The 17,883-nt window shown below is 49.8% G+C and overlaps 1 pseudogene; it reads right to left on the minus strand.

Moving 5' to 3' along the window:
* Positions 1–5,746: 5,746 nt before the first annotated feature.
* Positions 5,747–6,390, minus strand: LOC104656057 (annotated as a pseudogene).
* Positions 6,391–17,883: the final 11,493 nt, after the last annotated feature.

The raw sequence follows: 17,883 nt of genomic DNA on the forward strand, positions 1-17,883 counted from the left end.
GATTACAGGCTCACACCGCCATGCCCGGCTGATTTTTAAAATATTTTTATAAAGATAAGGGTCTCCCTATGTTGCACAGACTGGTCTCGAACTCCTGGCCTCGAGCAATTTGTCTGTCTCAGCCTCCCTCTCAAAGCACTGAGATTACAGGCGTGAGCCACCGCACGTGACCTCGGGCACCTTTTCTAAACTCTTTTGCTTAGGGATCAGTTAAAAATTAAAATGGTCATGGGGCGCACCTGTTTACTCTCATTAACAATTAAAATAGCTGTAGAGAATCTTATGGGAGAAGCCTGGATTTTTTTTAACACCTTTTTTTGGAGATACAATTCACATAGACACAATTCACCTGTTAAAAGCCCACAGTTCAGTAGTTTCTAGTGTATCCACAGAGGTGTGCAGCCATCACTACAATCCTCTTTAGAATATTTTATTTCACCCCCCAAAAATCCCTGCACTTTAGCCATCATCCCCAATTCCCCAACTTCCTCCAGCCCCTGCTAACCATGAATCCACTTTCAGTCTGTCTGGATTTGCCTGTTCTGGACGTTTCCTATAAATGGCATCATGCAGTCTGTGGTTCTTTGTGTCTGGCTTCTTTCACTCAGCACCACGTCTTCAAAGTCATGAACGTTGTCGCACGTACCTGAACACCATTCCTTTTTCATGGCCGAATAATGTTCCGTTGAGTGAATGGAGCACATTTTGTTTGTCCATCAGCAGCTGATGGACATGTGGGCTGTTTCCACTGTGTTTTGGCTACTGTGAATAGTGCTGCCAAGAGCGCTCTCGCACATGTGTTTGTGTGAACGTGTTTTCATTTCTCTTGGGTGTAAACTCACAAGTGGAATGGCTGGGTCCCATGGAAACGCTATGTTTAACCTTTGGAGGAACAGCCAGATTGAGAACACATAGATTTTTACAACTTACATGACCTGTTTACTAAGAAAATTCGCTGATACTGGTGAATGTTTACTACGGGCCAGGATGTCCCATGAGTGATCTCATTTTGTCCTCACAACAAGCTTATTTGGTCGGTTCTTTTACTGTCCCCAGTGGACAGGGCGGGAAAGCTGGGGATCAGAGAGGTTGTGACACCTGAGTAGATTCAAATCCCAGCTCGTATGAATCAGGGATTCGAATCCAGGCTGTGGGGTCCCCTCCCTTCTGATGCTTCCTGATGAGTGGCCTCTACTTAAGTGCCCAGTCTGCGGAGGACTGGGGCTCCGTTTCAGCCACAGAAGTGCTCATTTTGGAGAACTGGCAACCCTGAGGGTACGTTTAACTCTTCCTTCTGGATCTGATGGGAGCTGGGTCATGGGCGCTGTGTGTCGAGGCCGTCACCATGCTCAGCTCATTCATCCATCAGGACATATGAGCCACCTACTGCCGCCAGCACAGGCCAGGCCAGCAGAGTCCAGTGCCCTCGTTCCAGGTCAGCCTCCTCATAGTGCAGGGCACTGCCACCACACCATGTTGTCCTTCCTGATGGCAACACTGGCTGTGCAAATGAAAGCAGCGTTCCTATTTGGCCGGATTCATTGGTTCTCATGTTTGAGCTGCATCAGAATTTCTTAGAGGGCGTCTTCAAACCCACATTGCAGGCCCACTCCCGGAGAGTCTGCTTCTGTCGGTCTGGTGTGGGGCCCGAGAATCAGCATTTACAGCAAGCTCCCAGGTGAGGCTGCTGCTTCTGGCCCAGGGACCCCGCTTTAAGGCATTAAGAAGTCCCGGGGATGGGGGCTGGGCCCCTGGGATGGGGGTTGGACCCTTTTTCTTGGATAACAGGTCAAGGGCTTCAGTCACTACTTGGGCTAAATGGCCTCTAAGAAATGGGGTTCCTGCTTCCCTGGAGGCCTCTCTAGATCCCTGGAGTGTGCGGAGGGAGCAGATATCGAACTGGAAGGAAGAGAGGCTGCCTAGATGGGCCGGGGTTAGAGGCATCCATTCTCACCCCTCTGGGGAGTGGTAGAAATTGGTCCCTGGTGCTCTGCTGCCCCCTGGTGGTGGGCAATTCTGCACTGCCCCCTTTGAGGGGCGTGAGACCATTGAGTGCTGCCTGAAGCCGGGGCGCCAAGCTGGACCCCACTGCCAGGGTCCTCATACTTGCTCTCTCTTGGGAACTGATCTGCTGTCAGTCACATGCACTTTAGTGAGAATAAGTCCAAGTCCTTGATTCTTGTCTCCTGGGGGCGATTTACACTTAAACCCCATGGCTCGTTGCTAAAGAACAGGAAGGCTCTGCCCGAGAATTGCAGCTTCATGCACCAGGGAAGGAAGGGGAGGGTCCTCCCAAGAGTCTTGCTGAACAGCTGTGTACCCTGACCCCTGAACCTGGGAGGACCTGGCTGTGGGCCTGCTTCCCAAAGTCTCCTCCACCTCGAGGGGAGCGGCCATGCCGTTTGCATGCTGCCTTCGAAGACACCATCCTCAGAACTTCAGCATTTACCACGTGCTGAGTGTCTTTGCTGTAGCCTCCTGCACGTGCACAGTGGCCATCCAAAGTCATCATTATTTTACATGCCAGGCAATGGGAGCCCAGACAGGCTAAGAGGCATCAGTCAGGGCGTGGAGATGGCCATTGGCCAGTGGGCTCTATGGACCTGGGCCTCAGAGAGGCAAGAGCTGAAGATGTGGTGTGGGGATGGGCCGGAGGCACACAGGCAGATGATGTGTAAGGCAAGGGATGGATGGGATGACTGCAGGGGAGAGGGAGCCCGGGGAGAAGGGAAGAGGCCCAGGGTCGGCCAGTTAGCGGGGACCAGGAAGGGAGTGGGGCGGAGAGGCCGGGGAAGGAAGGAGAGAAACCGCAAGGGCGTGAAGCATGCACGGGGCTTACAGGCAGACAATAACGGACGGTTTGTGACCTTCAAGAAAAATCTCACCATTTGATTGGCTGTTCTGCTTGGCTGTAGTGCAAAGCCCGCCCACTTTGAAGAGGGGCCCAGAGACAGCCTGAGGCTCCGTCCTCTGGGGCACTTTAATTCAAATGTCTTTCCTGTGTTTTTTGCTTGAAGTCCAATTTTCAAATTTGTTTTTTCCTCCCTTTTTTTTTTTTTTTTTTGTAGAGATGGGGTCTCCCTATGTTGTCCACGGTGGTCTTGAACTCCTGGGCTCAACTGATCCTTCTGCCTCTGCCTCCCTAAATGCTGGGATTGCAGACATGAGCCAGCATGCCTGGCGAGATCCAATTTCCAAGGAGAATATCTATATTCTTTAGAATAGTTTACATTAAACTAATATAAACTATTAGTTTATATCATACCATGGTAGTAGTTTGAATCTTCAAAAAGATTCATCCACATCCTAACCCCAAAGAATTATGATTGGGACCTCATCTGGGGAAAGGGTCTTTGCAGGTGTGATGAAGTGAAGGATTTTGAGATGGGATCATTCTTGATTAGGGTGGCCCCACATTCTGTGACAGGTGTCCTTATAGGAAACAAGGGGAGAAAGAAAGCCTTGTGAAGGTGAGGTGGAGACTTGGGTGTCCTGGGATATGTCGGTATCTGTCATCCATCATCTGTCTATAGGTAAGTAGTCAGGCTGTAGCTACGGACAACCGTATGTAGATATAAAATATTCTCCATTGCATATAGATCCTATGTCCTATAAAATGAGAGCGTGCCATCTGTGTCAGTGTTTCTCGAAGGATGGCCTGAGGAACTCCTGTGTCACAGTTGCCTGGGGATTTGTAAAACTAAAGACTCCCGGGCCAGCTTTCAGACCTATGGGATTAGACTGTGGGTGGGGCCCAGGAATGGGCACTCTAGACACGTTTTCTGGGTGTTTCTGATGCCCCTCGTGGTTCCCTGATATGGTAAGGATGGCTTAGGAGCAGGTGGGGGGAGTTTGTCAACCAGAAGGGACCAGGAATGTGTCTGAGCAGAAAGGCAGGGACAGGGTGGCCTGTTCTGGCTAAGGGGGAGATTGCTGGCGCACCTCCCTCTGGGGCTGATGGACAGCTGGTGTGTGCTGGGGCCCCAGATATTTGGGGTCATGGGGACCCTGCCCCATCCTTGCCGGCACTGGGGCCCCCACCACCCTCTGGGCCCAGCTGCTGTTGGAGAGGGGCCAGGAGTACACACAGACTGTTGTCAGCCCGTCTCACACTCGGCGTGCCTGGCCTTCCTGACGTTTAGACAGCTGCTTTGTGTCTGGCTGCTCTGGGAATTCCAGGACCCGGGAAGTGGCCGGAGCTGACATCCCAGGAGCAGCTGGTGGAGTGGGCCGTGTGGCCATCTGGAAGTTTCTGGGCCTCAGGGAACACTTATATAACTGGTTTAGAGGGGAGGTTTGGACCATGGATTCGCTGAGGGGCCAAGAACAAACTGAGCCTTTCCCAGGGCGGGCAGGTCCTCTCCCGCCAACAGGAACAGGCATCTTATCTTATCCACTCCCCAACGCCCCTCTCAGCCCCAGAGGATCCCTGCTGTCAAAGCCAGAAGAGCAGGCAATGGGACTGAAGCTCTCCAAGGGCAAGGACTTGTCTGTTTTGCCTTGTCACCCTCTGTGCTTAGCACAGCGCTTGGCCCGTGGTGAGTGCTGAGTGAGGGTTGGATGAACATATGCGCTCATGTGCGTGATGGAGTTTCCTCCAGAGAGGAAGGATTGGCCCAGAGCAGTGGCTCACAAAGCAGGATTCCCGGGCCAGCCCAATCAGCATCCCTTGGGAGCTTGTTAGAATGCAGGTTCTCAGGCCCCGCCCCAGAACTCCTGAGTCAGATGCTCTGGGGCTGGGGCTGGGCCTGGCGATCTGTATCTTGTCGAGCCCGTTAAGGGATTTAGATCCAGGCCGGCGCAGGAGAACCCCTGGTATAGGGCAGCAAGAGGCAGATTCAAATACCAAGTGACCCCCAATGAAACCCAACAACTACTACTCATGGCACTATCACTACTACTGCCCCCACTACTAGGGCTACTATCACTACTGCCATTGCTATCACTGCTGCTACTGTTATCACTGCTACTACTTCTACTAGTACTGTTGGTTTAGTTGAGGCAGAAGAGCTGGGTCCTCCACGTATGGGCACTCAGCTTAGACTGTAGCTGAGTCCCTGAAGGTGCACCACAGACGTTTAGATGTTTCCAGGGACTTGTGAGCAGCTGCAGGAGAACCACCGGTTTGGATGAAAGGGCACACGGGGCCTCTGAAGTGACACAGATTTGGATTCAAGTCCTGGTCCTGCCTCTTTATTTATTTATTTTTGAGACTAGGTTTCATTCTGTCACCCAGGCTGGAGTGCAGTGGTGCGATCTTGGCTCACTGCAGCCTCGATTTCTTGGGCTCAAGTGATCCTCCCAACTCAGCCTCCCAAGTGGCTGGGACCACAGGTGCACATCACCACGCCTGGCTAGTTTTTGTATTCTTTGGAGAGACGGGGTTTTGCCATGTTGCCCAGGCTGGTCTCCAACTCCTGAACTCAAGCGATGCTCTGGCCTTGGCCTTCCAAAGTGCTGGGATTACAAGAGTGAGCCACTGTGCCTGGTGGCCCTGTCTTTTAATAGTGGGGAGACCTTGGGCAAATCACATCAAAGCCCTGTGCCTCAGTTTCTTTATCTATGAACTGAGGGTGGTAACATACTGCCTTCCTCACAGGTGTCTTGGAGATTAAATGCGTTTGTCTCTGAACGTGCTTACAGGGGTGTTTGGGATGCAGAGGACACTAAATGATAGCTGCTGCCATTGCTAGTGTTAGTATTATGATGACCATTATTTAGTTATTTTTCCAGGAACACGTGGACTTTATTGAATGCCACTGTAGAAAAGCATGTGAGGGTAAAGGGCTGATACAGGACTTGGCTCTGGGGGCAGGGGAAGGAATGGAAGGTGGAGCACGTGGGAGACAGGGCATGGGCAGAGCTTCTGACCTGGATGGTGCCTCCTGATCTTTCGATAGACTTGGAAGATCAATACTGGGATGACGATGAGCAGAATGGTCACGAGGATGCCCACCATCAGGGCCCCGATGTTCAGGCACTTGGCGGTGGAGGCACAGGCCGGGGCCCTGGTCAGGTCGCCAACCATCTTCCTGTCCCTAGACTTCACGGAGGAGGCCAATGCTATGAAGCCCAGGCAGCAGGAGTTCATGAAGAGGGTGTTAAATAGGGACCAGATGACATGGTTGGACACAGAGGTCTCGCAGCGGATGTAGATCACGGTGGACATCAGGGGAGCAGGGTTGTGGGACGCCCCCAGCACAGCCACCTCTTGCTCCTCCTTGAGCATCTCATAGTTAGTGGAGCGGCTGGTGTTGGTGGGAGTGAAGAAGGTCTGGACAGCGGCTCATGGTGTCCAGTGAAGACCAGCTGTGCTCAGGTTGTTGGGATGGTTCTCCTCTGCTCACCATTATTGTCACCACTGCTGTTCCTACTATTACCAGTTCCATTATTACTGTTACTAATACTATTATTAATATTACTATTATTACTAGGATTATTACCACTAATAGCAGTATTACCACTACAACCACCACTTACTGCTGTTACTGTTACTGCTGCTATCATTATTACTACTGTTACTATTATTACTGCTGTTACTATTATTACTACTGTTACTATTATTACTACTGTTACTATTATTACTGCTGCTATCATTATTACTACTGTTACTATTATTACTACTGTTACTATTATTACTGCTGTTACTATTATTACTACTGTTACTATTATTACTGCTGCTATCATTATTACTACTGTTACTATTATTACTGCTGTTACTATTATTACTGCTGTTACTATCATTACTACTGTTACTATCATTACTACTGTTACTATTATTACTGCTGTTACTACTACTTCTACTATTACTATTTGTTTAGTTGAGGCCGAAGAGCTTGACCCTCCATGCATGCACAGCCGCCTCCCATGCCTAATGACTTAGCTCTGGGCTCTGGGAGCAAGAACCCAACTAATGCCCTACACTTGGTGGCTGAGTCTTAGCCTGGTTCAGTTGGAGGACCCAGAGGCATGGGCGGTGCCCTAGAAAGACGCAGCTGGCAGCTGGCGGTGCAGAGGCAGAGCTTTTGCTGCTCCCTGCCTCCCCACCCCCACCCCCCCTCCCCCGCCGCTTGGGGAGCGGCTCGGTTTATCTCCCCTGGAATGCATCTGTGTTCTTCCTGATGGCTCCTGGGTGTCAGGGAAGCCCCACACCATTTCCAGCTTCTCATGCCCCCAGCTTAAAAGGACCCCAGGCAACCATTCTTCCCAAGCAAGCAGACGGGATTTACGGTGACGGTTCCTTCAAAGCGGTTCTTCTCTACCCAAATCCAGAAGTGAAACATAACAGAACACCCCTCACCCTTTCGAAGCCAGGCAAGGGAGCTCCTCTTATTTTTTAAAAGGCCCAAAAGTTGCAAACAAATGTCAACTTCATCCTGTGGTTTGACTTCAATGTTTCTTTGGGAGAAAGAGAGAAAATGTAATATTGAACTTAAAAAAAAAACAAAAAAAACTTACAATGAACTGTTATAATTCAGAACATGATGCACAAACCCAGATTTAATAAATGGAACAACAAAACAAAACAAAATAATACAACAACAACAACAAAAGCTTCTTCTGAGAGGCTCCTCGCGTGAGGCTGTGCCTGTCTGGTAAATCATCTTGGAAATGCGTGAGGTTTAACCAAGGGTCATTGAGTCCCAGCACTGGGATTGTCTGCTCCCTGCTCGGAAAAAACGGAAACGCTCCCTCTGTAAAAGGCATGGATTTCTCCAGAGTTGGTCAAATATACGATGCTTGTTTCAAGTGCGATTTTCCCTAATCGTAATATTGTATGTGATCATTAATGAAAATTTGAGAAATGGAGAAAAGCAGAAAGAAAACAATCCCCTGTTCAGAGAGAACCTCGTTAATCTGTAGTAAATTTCCTTTCAGTCTTTTTTCTGTACATTTTAAAACAAAGATGCTTCACATTGTAGATTATACTTTGTATTTTTTAAAAAATTTACTATGGCCACGATTTTTCTTTCTACCTTCTTCTTCAACCCAAAGGTACCTGCATTGATTGACAACACCACCGGTCCAGCTTCGTGAAGCCAGATAACCGGGAGGCATCTGACCCTGCCTTCTCCCGCTCCCCAAAGCCTGTGTACTCCCAAGCCAGTGTCTTTGCCTCAGTCCAGCTTCTCTCCATCCCAGTGGCCACTATCCCAGTCTGAGCTGCTGAAATCTCTCACCTGGGCTGGGAAACAGCCTCCACCTGGTCTCCTTGCCTCCACGCTGGACCTGTCTACCCCTTTTCCATGCTGCCATCAGAAGGAGCCTTGGAGATGCAAATCTCATCCCAGCACCCTTGATGAACACTTCCATGACTGTGGCCATTGCTCCTAAGATAAAGACCAGATTCCTCCTCCAGGAAGCCTCCCTGTCTTTACACACAAAGTCCCCTGCTTCAACGCCACATGCCACTGACTACCGCTACTATTTGTGGGACTGTTGTTTTCCCCTCCCCTGATCTGGGAACCGCTCTCTCTCTGGTGCTCAATCCTGAGCAGTCACTTGAGAACCTCCTCTGTTGATAGAATGAATGAGAAAGCTCTCATTGCACATCCGCAAACATGATGTTAGGGCGGCATCGTGACTCGCAGGATGCATCTCTGAACACCCACCCCATTCTGGCATCTGCCACCCTAAGTGCCAAGGACGGCACCGTCACCCTCATTTTGTTATCGGAGAAATAGAGCTGGCTCTTAGTCTAAAGAGAGATACTGGGGAAACAGCTGAGCAGAAAGTAGGACTAGAGACACAAGTCCCCGAAAATCCCTTCAGGCCTTGCTTCCTGAGCTGGGAGGGGAACTGCCGTTGCCAAAGGCAGCCTTGGCCCCCGGTGTTCTGCTGCTGCGTGACTCCCAGCCTGCAGCGAGGCCCGCACCCTCCCACTCTTACGACTGTCGAATTGTCTCTTGTCACCACTGACTGGTGAGCGAGCCACCGGGGCAGTTTTGAAAGACAGCTGGCGAGGTAAGCTGAGGCCACACAGGCAGCCCGGAGACACTGGCAGCATCGAAACTCCCTTTCCTTGGCTACACTTTGGGGTTAGGTCCCCAAGTCCCTGGGGACAGTGCAGAAATCCCACATGAAGGGGCCACTGGGGGGTCAAACAGGAGCACCTGTGGCCACTCCAAGCTGGGACCCATCTCTGCCGACACCTCAAGGTGTCCCTGCTGTATTCAGTGTCCTTTTGTTTTAAAAAAAATAATTTTCCTCTTAGTACATGGCAGGTGGTGGGGTTTGTTGCTCTTGAATTGGCAAAGCAGCTAGAGGAAAAACCAACCCACGCAGTCTGGAAGGGAAGGAGCCGTCGAAGGCTGAGACTTGGCTTCTCCCTCCTTAGCATCTGGGCGGCAGGCAGGGAGTGAAGCGTCTCGTCTGTGAAGTGGTCGTCACTCTGATCCAGATCGCTGCCCTTATGATAAAGTTTGCTGAGGGCAGAGCCAGTGATATGGGGACGATTAGTATCTGCATTGAATTGAATTGATTGTCATATTCTCGAGACAGGGTCTTGCTCTGTAACCCAGGCTAGAGTGCCGTGGCGGGATCATAGCTCACTGCAGCCTCCACCTCTCGGGCTCAAACCATCTTCCTGCCTCAGCCTTCTGAGCAGCTAGGGCGACAGGTGTGCCCCATGCCTGACTGATGCTTTTGTATCTTTCTTGATGTGATGTTCTTCATGACTGTGCTGCTGGTTTTGACCCAGGAGTCTGGGACCCGAGAGTTATGCTGAGACAGCTTTGGAGGATTGAGTGCGTTATGCAATTAAAGGCCCCAGGAACTGGGTGGCTCAGGCTCAAATCCCAGTTCTGTTCCCTCCAGTCTGTGTGAACTTGCGTGAGTCACTTACCCTCTCTGTGCCTCAGTTTCTTCATCTGTAAAATAGGGATAAAAATGACACCTACCTCATGGGGTTGCTATGAGGATTAAGAAATTAATATTAGGCCAGGCACAGTGGTTCACACCTGTAATCCCAGCACTTTGGGACGCCAAGGTGGGTGGATCACCTGAGGTCAGGATTTTGAGATTAGCCTGATCAACATGGTGAAACCTTGTCTCTACTAAAAATTAGCCGGGCGTGTTGGTGGGCTCCTGTAATTCAAGCTACTCGGGAGACTGAGGCAGGAGAATCGCTTGATCCTAGGAGATGGAGATTGCAGTGAGTTGAGATCACTGCCATTGCACTCCAGCCTGGGCGACAAGAGTAAAACTCCATCTCAAAACAAACAAACAAAGAAAGAAAGAAATTAATATTTGTAGAGGTGAAGGCAGTGCCTGGCACAGGTAAGATGGAGCACTTTGGAAATAGAGTAGCTGTCTGGTTTCGATCACACCATCTTCAAGATGCAGCTTGCATTACACTCTTTCTGGGCCCAGGGACACAGTGGCTCAGTCACTAGAAATGTATTCATGTTTTACCCCCTTCCTTTCCCTTGGGCTCCCCCTTTACACAAGCGCGCACACACACACATGCACACATGCACACACACACACGCACACATGCACACACACACACACATGCACACACACACACATGCACACACACACACATGCACACATGCACACACACACACATGCACACACGCACACATGCACACACGCACACATGCACACACACACATGCACACACACACACATGCACACATGCACACACACACACATGCACACATGCACACATGCACACATGGAGGAGACACAGAGCCCCTTTTCTCCATCAGTTTCTTGAGCCCAGCCCACCAGGCAAGGTGATGGGCGAGGAGGGAGGAGGTTGAGACTCTCAAGGAAGCTCCTGGTTCCCCATGCTCTTTGTCACTCACTCAGGAGAAATCCGCCCCATTTACTTTCTGCTTCCTTTTAGCTCTTCATTGAACAGGAAAATGTCGAAAGGCCCAAGCAAAAAGTCAGGAAGGGGAGTCACAGAAACAAACTCTCTTCTCCCCAGGGCTGAGCAGGTGGGAGCAGAGGCACCTGTCTTTCCTACCCAGGAAGTCACACTTTGCGGCCTCTCCTCCCCCATGGGGCAGCGGTTTACAGCCATACACATCCCGACCTGAAATCAGAAAACGAGACCAGTGTCCGCACTTGCTCCTCCAGGGTTGGTCATGCCACCAGCTGTATGTTCATTCATTCGCTCATTCGTTCTTCAAAGTGGCACTGGATATAGGCACTGTAGAGGGCATCCTTGACATAAGTAACTCCATCCTGGAAAAAGACTCCATCCTACATTTCAAAAGGCATCATGATAACAGGGACCAGATGTTTTGCCTAATCCACAAAGACTGCGCCTATCCAGATAAGGACTCCCGGGCACACTCTCTTCCTCTCTCAGTCCCCGCTAAAAGACTCTGTGGCCATAAAGAGAGCAGGACTCCCCCAGCTTGAACCGGCTGTCTTAACAGACACTGTCTTGCTGTCACGGTGGTAAGTGCCTGGCGTCTGCCGCCGAAGGCCCTGCCCACATAAAAGACTCTTCCTCGGAAGGTGCTGACGGACCACCCAGACCCGGACAGGCCGGGACGTCCTTCTTATCCACATCACTCTTCCGGGACTGGCTCATTAACCCTTTCTCCTATCCTCTCCTCTTTTGTTTTTTTTTTTTCCTTTCTGAGATGGAGTCTCACTCTGTCACCCAGGCTGGAGTACAGGGTGTGATCTCAGCTCATTGCAACCTCCGCCTCCCGGGTTCAAGCGATTCTGCTGCCTCAGCCTACCAAGGCATAATTGGATCAGAGTGCAAATAGCCTCCCTGGTCTGCAGGGAGCTATCAGGTTATGGTGCCATTTGTTCAGGATAGCACTAGCTACAAGGTGTCGTTGCTGTGTTCTCTGTGGCGGCATCTGCTGAGAGGGCCAGGTCTCCCACCCATGCCCTTTCCCTGTGGGGAGATCCCCTTCAGGATCTCTTGGCTCTCTCTTTTGGGGGCATGGGAGCCTCTGCCAGCCCCCCCACACCAATCCAGGGCATTGCTGCCTTACTGGGCGGCTTGAGGCTTGCTGCCCTGGACTCCCTCCCAGAGCCCTGTCGCGAGAGAGAGATTCAGCTTGCAGAGTGGAGGGTGGGGAATACTGCAGGTTCTGAGTGGAAATGTGGAACAGGCCCCTTCTCCTCTTTGGTTTTCCAGAACTGACCTGGCACTTTCTCCCTTTTCCCAGCTGGATTTGTCTCTGTGAGAGGTGGGAGCAGGTGACTCTTTCCAAAACCCCGAGTTCATTTAAGTGGAAAAGGGATTTGTTAAAAGGATCTTGAAGGTCCCACAGAATCTCAGGGAGAGCTGGAGGACCAAGCAGGGTAGCTCTGCAGCCGGGAGTGGCTCCCAGGTCCTGCCACGGAGCTGTCTGAGGGGACCCGCCTGCTTGGTGGCAGCGCTATGGCTCCATGCAGCCCCCTGGGGTGGGAGCCCGGGCTCTCCTGTTAGACCCACACTGGGGGTGCCATATTAACAGCAGGCCAGTTCAACAGGAACTGCAGATAAGCAATAAGTACGTTTTGGGGCTAAGCGTGTCCCATACTATCTTTTATTATTATTTTATTTTGCCTAAATTTGGCATTCCCACATGCTGCCCCTGAAGCCCCCACCGCTCCCCTGAGAGCTTTCTGGACCCCACCCCTTGCATGTGCACAAGCTGCAAGGGAGTCTGGGAAAGTGAGCGTCAGATACTTGAAGTTTCTACAGGGGGAGGGGGCCCTGCCTCGTAGGTCTGGGGAGCCCCTCAGACCATTGCCAGCATCTGGGTTTAGGCTTTTGCTCTCCATCATCAGGTCTGTATGGGGTGAGGAACCAGACTCTCCCCAAATCTGTTATTTTTGAGATACAAGCATCTCTTCCCTCTGCCAGTTTTTTTTTTTTTTTTTTTTTTTTTTTTCTATTTAGACACCATTCTCCACCAGAAGGAACCAGGGCTCCTTGGAGAAATGGCTGATTCCAGGGCTGGGCAGGGGAAGTACAAGATGAGCCAGGAACATCTTGTTGTGCCAGAAAGTCAGGAAGTCCTCGAATTGACAGGCCGCGCTGGGAGGACATGGAGCCAGCTGGACGGAGCTCCCCTCTCCAAATCTGGGACAGTTTGAGCATCCAAATAAAACTGATAGGAAAGCATTTTAATCCACTGCATAAAATAAGAATTCCTGAGTCCATGCCAATGTATATGTGTGTATATTATAGATCAATGATATAATCATATCATGTCTACATCTATATATCATATATACATAATATATATTTAGATAGAGATTGTATATCTATATGATACACATATAAAATATGATATCTATCAATTATATAACATACCCATATATCAGTATACACACACGTGCATGTGTGCATGCAACTAAATAAATAAACGGAGGAAAAGGGAAATCTGTTCCTTACAGTACAATGCCAACTAATAAATGCAGAAAGAGTAGTGGAGTTAGAAAGTTCACCTTTGGCAACCATCATAAAATACTTGTCTCAAGAAAGAATCATCAACAGAGGCAAAAACTAGTGGGCAAAGGTTTTATGGGGAATAGGCTATTTACATAGTCTCAATATATCTCTCCAGAAGATAATTACTTAGTGTAAAAAAAAACAGAAGCCAAGCACGGTGGCCCACACCTGTAACCCCAGCACTGTGGGAGGCTGAGGCAGGTGGAATGCTTGAGCCCAGGAGTTTAAGACCAGACTGGACAACATGGCAAAACCCCATCTCTACCAAAAATACAAAAACAACCAGGCACGGTGGCACACACCTGTGGTCCCAGCTACTTAGGAGGCTGAGGTGGGAGGATCACCTGAGCCAGGGGAAGTGGAGGCTGCATTGAGCCATGTTCATGCCATAGCACTCCAGCCCGGGCAACAGAGTCAGATCCTGTCTCTAAATAAATAGGAAATTCACAGTGTAGAGATCTGCTAGTGCCTCAGCCAAGCCATCAGAGTCAGCAGCTGCAGGAACAGGACAGACAGACACAGCTTCTGATATCAGCCATGGAGAAGGACACAGTGTCTCCCTTAGAGTATCTGCTAAAAGTGTAAACCCTGAGCCTCATGGCAAAGAAACACCAGACAAACTCAGGTTCAGGGACATTCTTCGAAATATTGGCCAGCGATCTTTAACTAAAAAAGTCAACATCGTAAAAGGCAAAGATAGGCTGGGGCCAGTGGCTCACACTTGTAATCCCAGCACTTTAGGAGGCTGAGGCAGGCCGATCACCTGAGGGCAGGAGTTCAAGACCAGCCTGACTGATATGGCAAAACTCCAGCTCTACTAAAATTATAAAAATTAGCTGGGCATGGTGGCACACGCCTGTAATCCCAGCTACACAGGAGGCTGAGGCTGGAGAATCACTTGAACCTGGGAGGCAGAGGTTGCAGTGAGCCAAGATCATGCTACTGTACAAAAAACAAAACAAAACAAAACAAAAAAACCACAAAGATAAACTAAGGAGCAATTCCCGATGCAAGGATACTAAAAAGATATGAAGGCTTCCCGGTGTGCTGGCTCACACCTGTAATGCCAAGGCTTTGGGGGGCCGAGGTGGAAGGATCAGTGGAGCTCAGGAGTTGAGATCAGTCTGGGCAACATGGCAAACCCCATCTCTATAAAAAAATTAAACCAAAACCAAAACCAAAAATTAGTCGGGCATGTTGACACATACCTGTGATCCCTGCTACTCCAGAGGCTGAGGTGGGAGGATCTCTTGAGCTTAGGAGATTGAGGCTGCAGTGAGCCCTGATTGTGCCACTGCACTCCAGCCTGGATGACAGCAGATGAAGACCCTGTTTCAAAAAAAAAAAAAAAAAAAAAAAAAGAAAGAAAACTGAATATACCTCACGACCTGAGATTTTCTTTTGCCATAAAGGACGTTACTGAGACAACTGGTAAAATCTGAACAAAGTCTATAGATTAGATGATATATTGCACTAATGTTAATTTCCTGATTTAGAGAATTATATCATGGCTATGTAAGAGAATGTCCTCATTCTTAGGCAATATACACTCAAAGTATTGAGATAAAAGGAGTGTGATGCCTGCAATTCTCTCTTAAATAATTTAGAGATGAGATACAGAAAGAAAATGACCAGTGCAATCCAACGCTAGTGTCTGGGAATCTGAATGAAATGTATATGGGAATTCTTTGTATTCTTCTTGCAACTTTTCTGCCAGTCTGAAATTGTGTCAAAATAAAAAAATTAAAAAACAAACAGGCGGGGTGTGGTGACTTGTGCCTGTAATCCCAGCACTTTGAGGAGCTGAGATGGGAGGATCGTTTGAGCCCAGAAGTTCAAGACCAGCCTGGGCAACATGGCCAAACCCCATCTCTACAAAAAATACAAAAATTAGCTGCGCGTGGTGGCGTGCACCTGTGGTCCCATCTACTAGGGAGGCTGAGGTGGGAGAATTGCTTGAGTCTGGGAGGCAGAGGTTGCAGCGAGCCTAGATTGTGCCATTGCACCCCAGCCTGAGTGACAGAGAGAGACTCTGTCTCAAAACAAACAAGAAGTCAGTTTAGAAACTCAAAAGCTGACATTGACCCCTTTGTTCCTGCTATTGGGCTGTGGCCTCCCTTCCCTGGGGTAGAAGCCAGGAAAGCAGTGGCTGAAGCAGTGAAGGCTTGGGAGACAGTTTTAGAGGAGAAAACAGTGCAGGGAATGCCAAATGCATTGGTCAAAATAATGATATTAGGAGCAGTAACCATCTGTATGTCACAGGACATATACCACCCATTGAGGATGCTATGGACAGAGCTGGAAGTGTTTCACAAACATCAGCCCTTATTATCCAATCTTGGTGATGTTTGCAATTGACCTGCACAATCTTAACTTACTCAACATTTTAAAAGCCTGGTATTTATTAAAGAGGAAAGCTATCCCCACCATGCATGGAAAAGGACCGTGCTAGAGCCTGAGAGGAAGGCAGGCGCCTTCACCGGGGAGAGGAAAGGCCAGCCCTGTGCTCCCAAATTGTTCTGGGGCTTCAGTGAATTGGGGCACTCGGGGAGATGTGACTGTGCCTGGGTGAAAAGGGGCTGCCTTTGGGCTGATGCCTGGGAAGAAGGTGACTGTCATGTACTAAATTTCCCACCTTGAACAAACACATAGGGTTTTGTTTGTTTTGTTTTGTTTTGTTTTTGAGATAAAGTCTCACTGTATTGCCCAGGCTGGAGTGCAGTGGCGCAATCTCAGCTTACCACAATCTCCACCTCCTGGGTTCAAGCCATTCTCCTGCCTCAGTCTCCCAAGTAGCTGGGATTACAGGCGCCCAACACCACGCCTGACTAATTTTTGTATTTCTAGTAGAGACAGGGTTTCACCATATTGGCCAGGTTGGTCTCGAACGCCTGACCTCAAGGAATTCACCCACCTCGGCCTCCCAAAGTGCTGAGATTACAGACATGAGCCACTGTGCCCGGCCCGTAGGGCTTTGAAATGATTCCAGACACTTCCACAGGTTGCTACGCGAGTGACGCGTTTTGCTGTGCTAAGAACTTGATGCGCCCCTTCTTCCCTGGAGAATGTGGCCTCACCCCTTATCGGACCCCATCTGCGAGCTCCTGACCCTCGCGACTGGACTTCCAAACACACGCAGACCTGCGAGTGAACGGACCCCCTTGGGAGCTCTGGCTGTGGCCAGCTGCACCCTTGGCCTCTTCTCCCAAGGCTGGGAGCTCCAGCTGTGACAGGTCACCCTGCCAGCCTTGGAGCTACTCTCAGAAGCCTCTGGCCAATGCTGGCACTGCCTTCTAGGGACCAGGGACCTTACAGTGCTCCTGAGAACAGCTGGTAGAAGGTGCACCTCAAACTGAGGCCTGCTGCCATTCTAAGTGAGCAAGTAGGCCTTGATCATTCTGGAGCTCACTCACTGCGGGGTTAATAGGCTTCGTCTGTCGAGTGTATTCTCTGTGAGGCTGGGTCTCATTCTCTCCCTGTTTAAGCACTGGGAACCTAAGGGAAAAAATCTCTGTGTAGCAATAAACTGTGTGATTTGTGAAATCGTACTTTGATCATTTCCTTATTGTAACCACACAAAACAAACCCTAACCCCCAATGTATTTCATGCATGTGTGTGTGTGTGTCTCGCTCTGTCACCTAGGCTGGAGTGCAGTGGCACAATCTCAGCTCACTGCAACCTCTGCCTCCCGGGCTCAAGCAATTCTCCTGCCTCAGCCTCCTGAGTAGCTGGGACTACACGAGTGTGCCACCATGCCCAGCTAATTTTTGTATTTTTTTGTAGAGATAAGGTTTCCCCATGTTGCCTGGACTGCTCTTGAACTCTTAGACTCAAGTGATCCTCCTGCCTCAGCCTCCCAAAGTGTTGGGATTACAGGCATGAGCCAGCCTGTGTATTTCAAGGTAGGGCCTTTAAGGAGGTAATTCAGGTTAAATGGGTCCTAAGGGTGGGGCCCAGACCCAGTATGACCAGTGTCCTTATAAGAGAGAGACACCAGGAGTGTACATGCCCAGAGGAAAGGCCATGTGAAGATATGGCCAGGAGGCAGCCACCTGCAAACCAAAGAGAGGCCACAGAGGAAACCAATGCTGCTGTCACCCTGATCTTGGACTTCCAGCCTCCAGAACTGTGAGGAAGATATCTCTGTGGGTTAAGTCACCCAGTCTATGGTATTTTGTTAGGGCAGCCAGAGCTTAGACAATGACAGAATGGCCTTGAGCCTGCCACCACTCAGAATGTGATCTGGGGACTGGCAGCATTCATGTCACCAGGATCTTGTGAGAAACTGACAGTCCCTGGCCCCATCCCAGCCTTGCTGAGCCTGAATGTGCATTTTGGCAAGTTCTTCCCTCCTTCCTGTGGATGGGGTGGAGGTCTCCACCAGGCCCTGGCTGTCGGCATCTCCGTGTATATGAGACATCCTAGGAGAAGCAGCCAACACAAAACAGGCCAGAGACTGAAA

Source organism: Rhinopithecus roxellana, chromosome 20, assembly GCF_007565055.1.
Source record: "Rhinopithecus roxellana isolate Shanxi Qingling chromosome 20, ASM756505v1, whole genome shotgun sequence".
Classification (NCBI taxonomy): Eukaryota; Metazoa; Chordata; class Mammalia; order Primates; family Cercopithecidae; genus Rhinopithecus; species Rhinopithecus roxellana.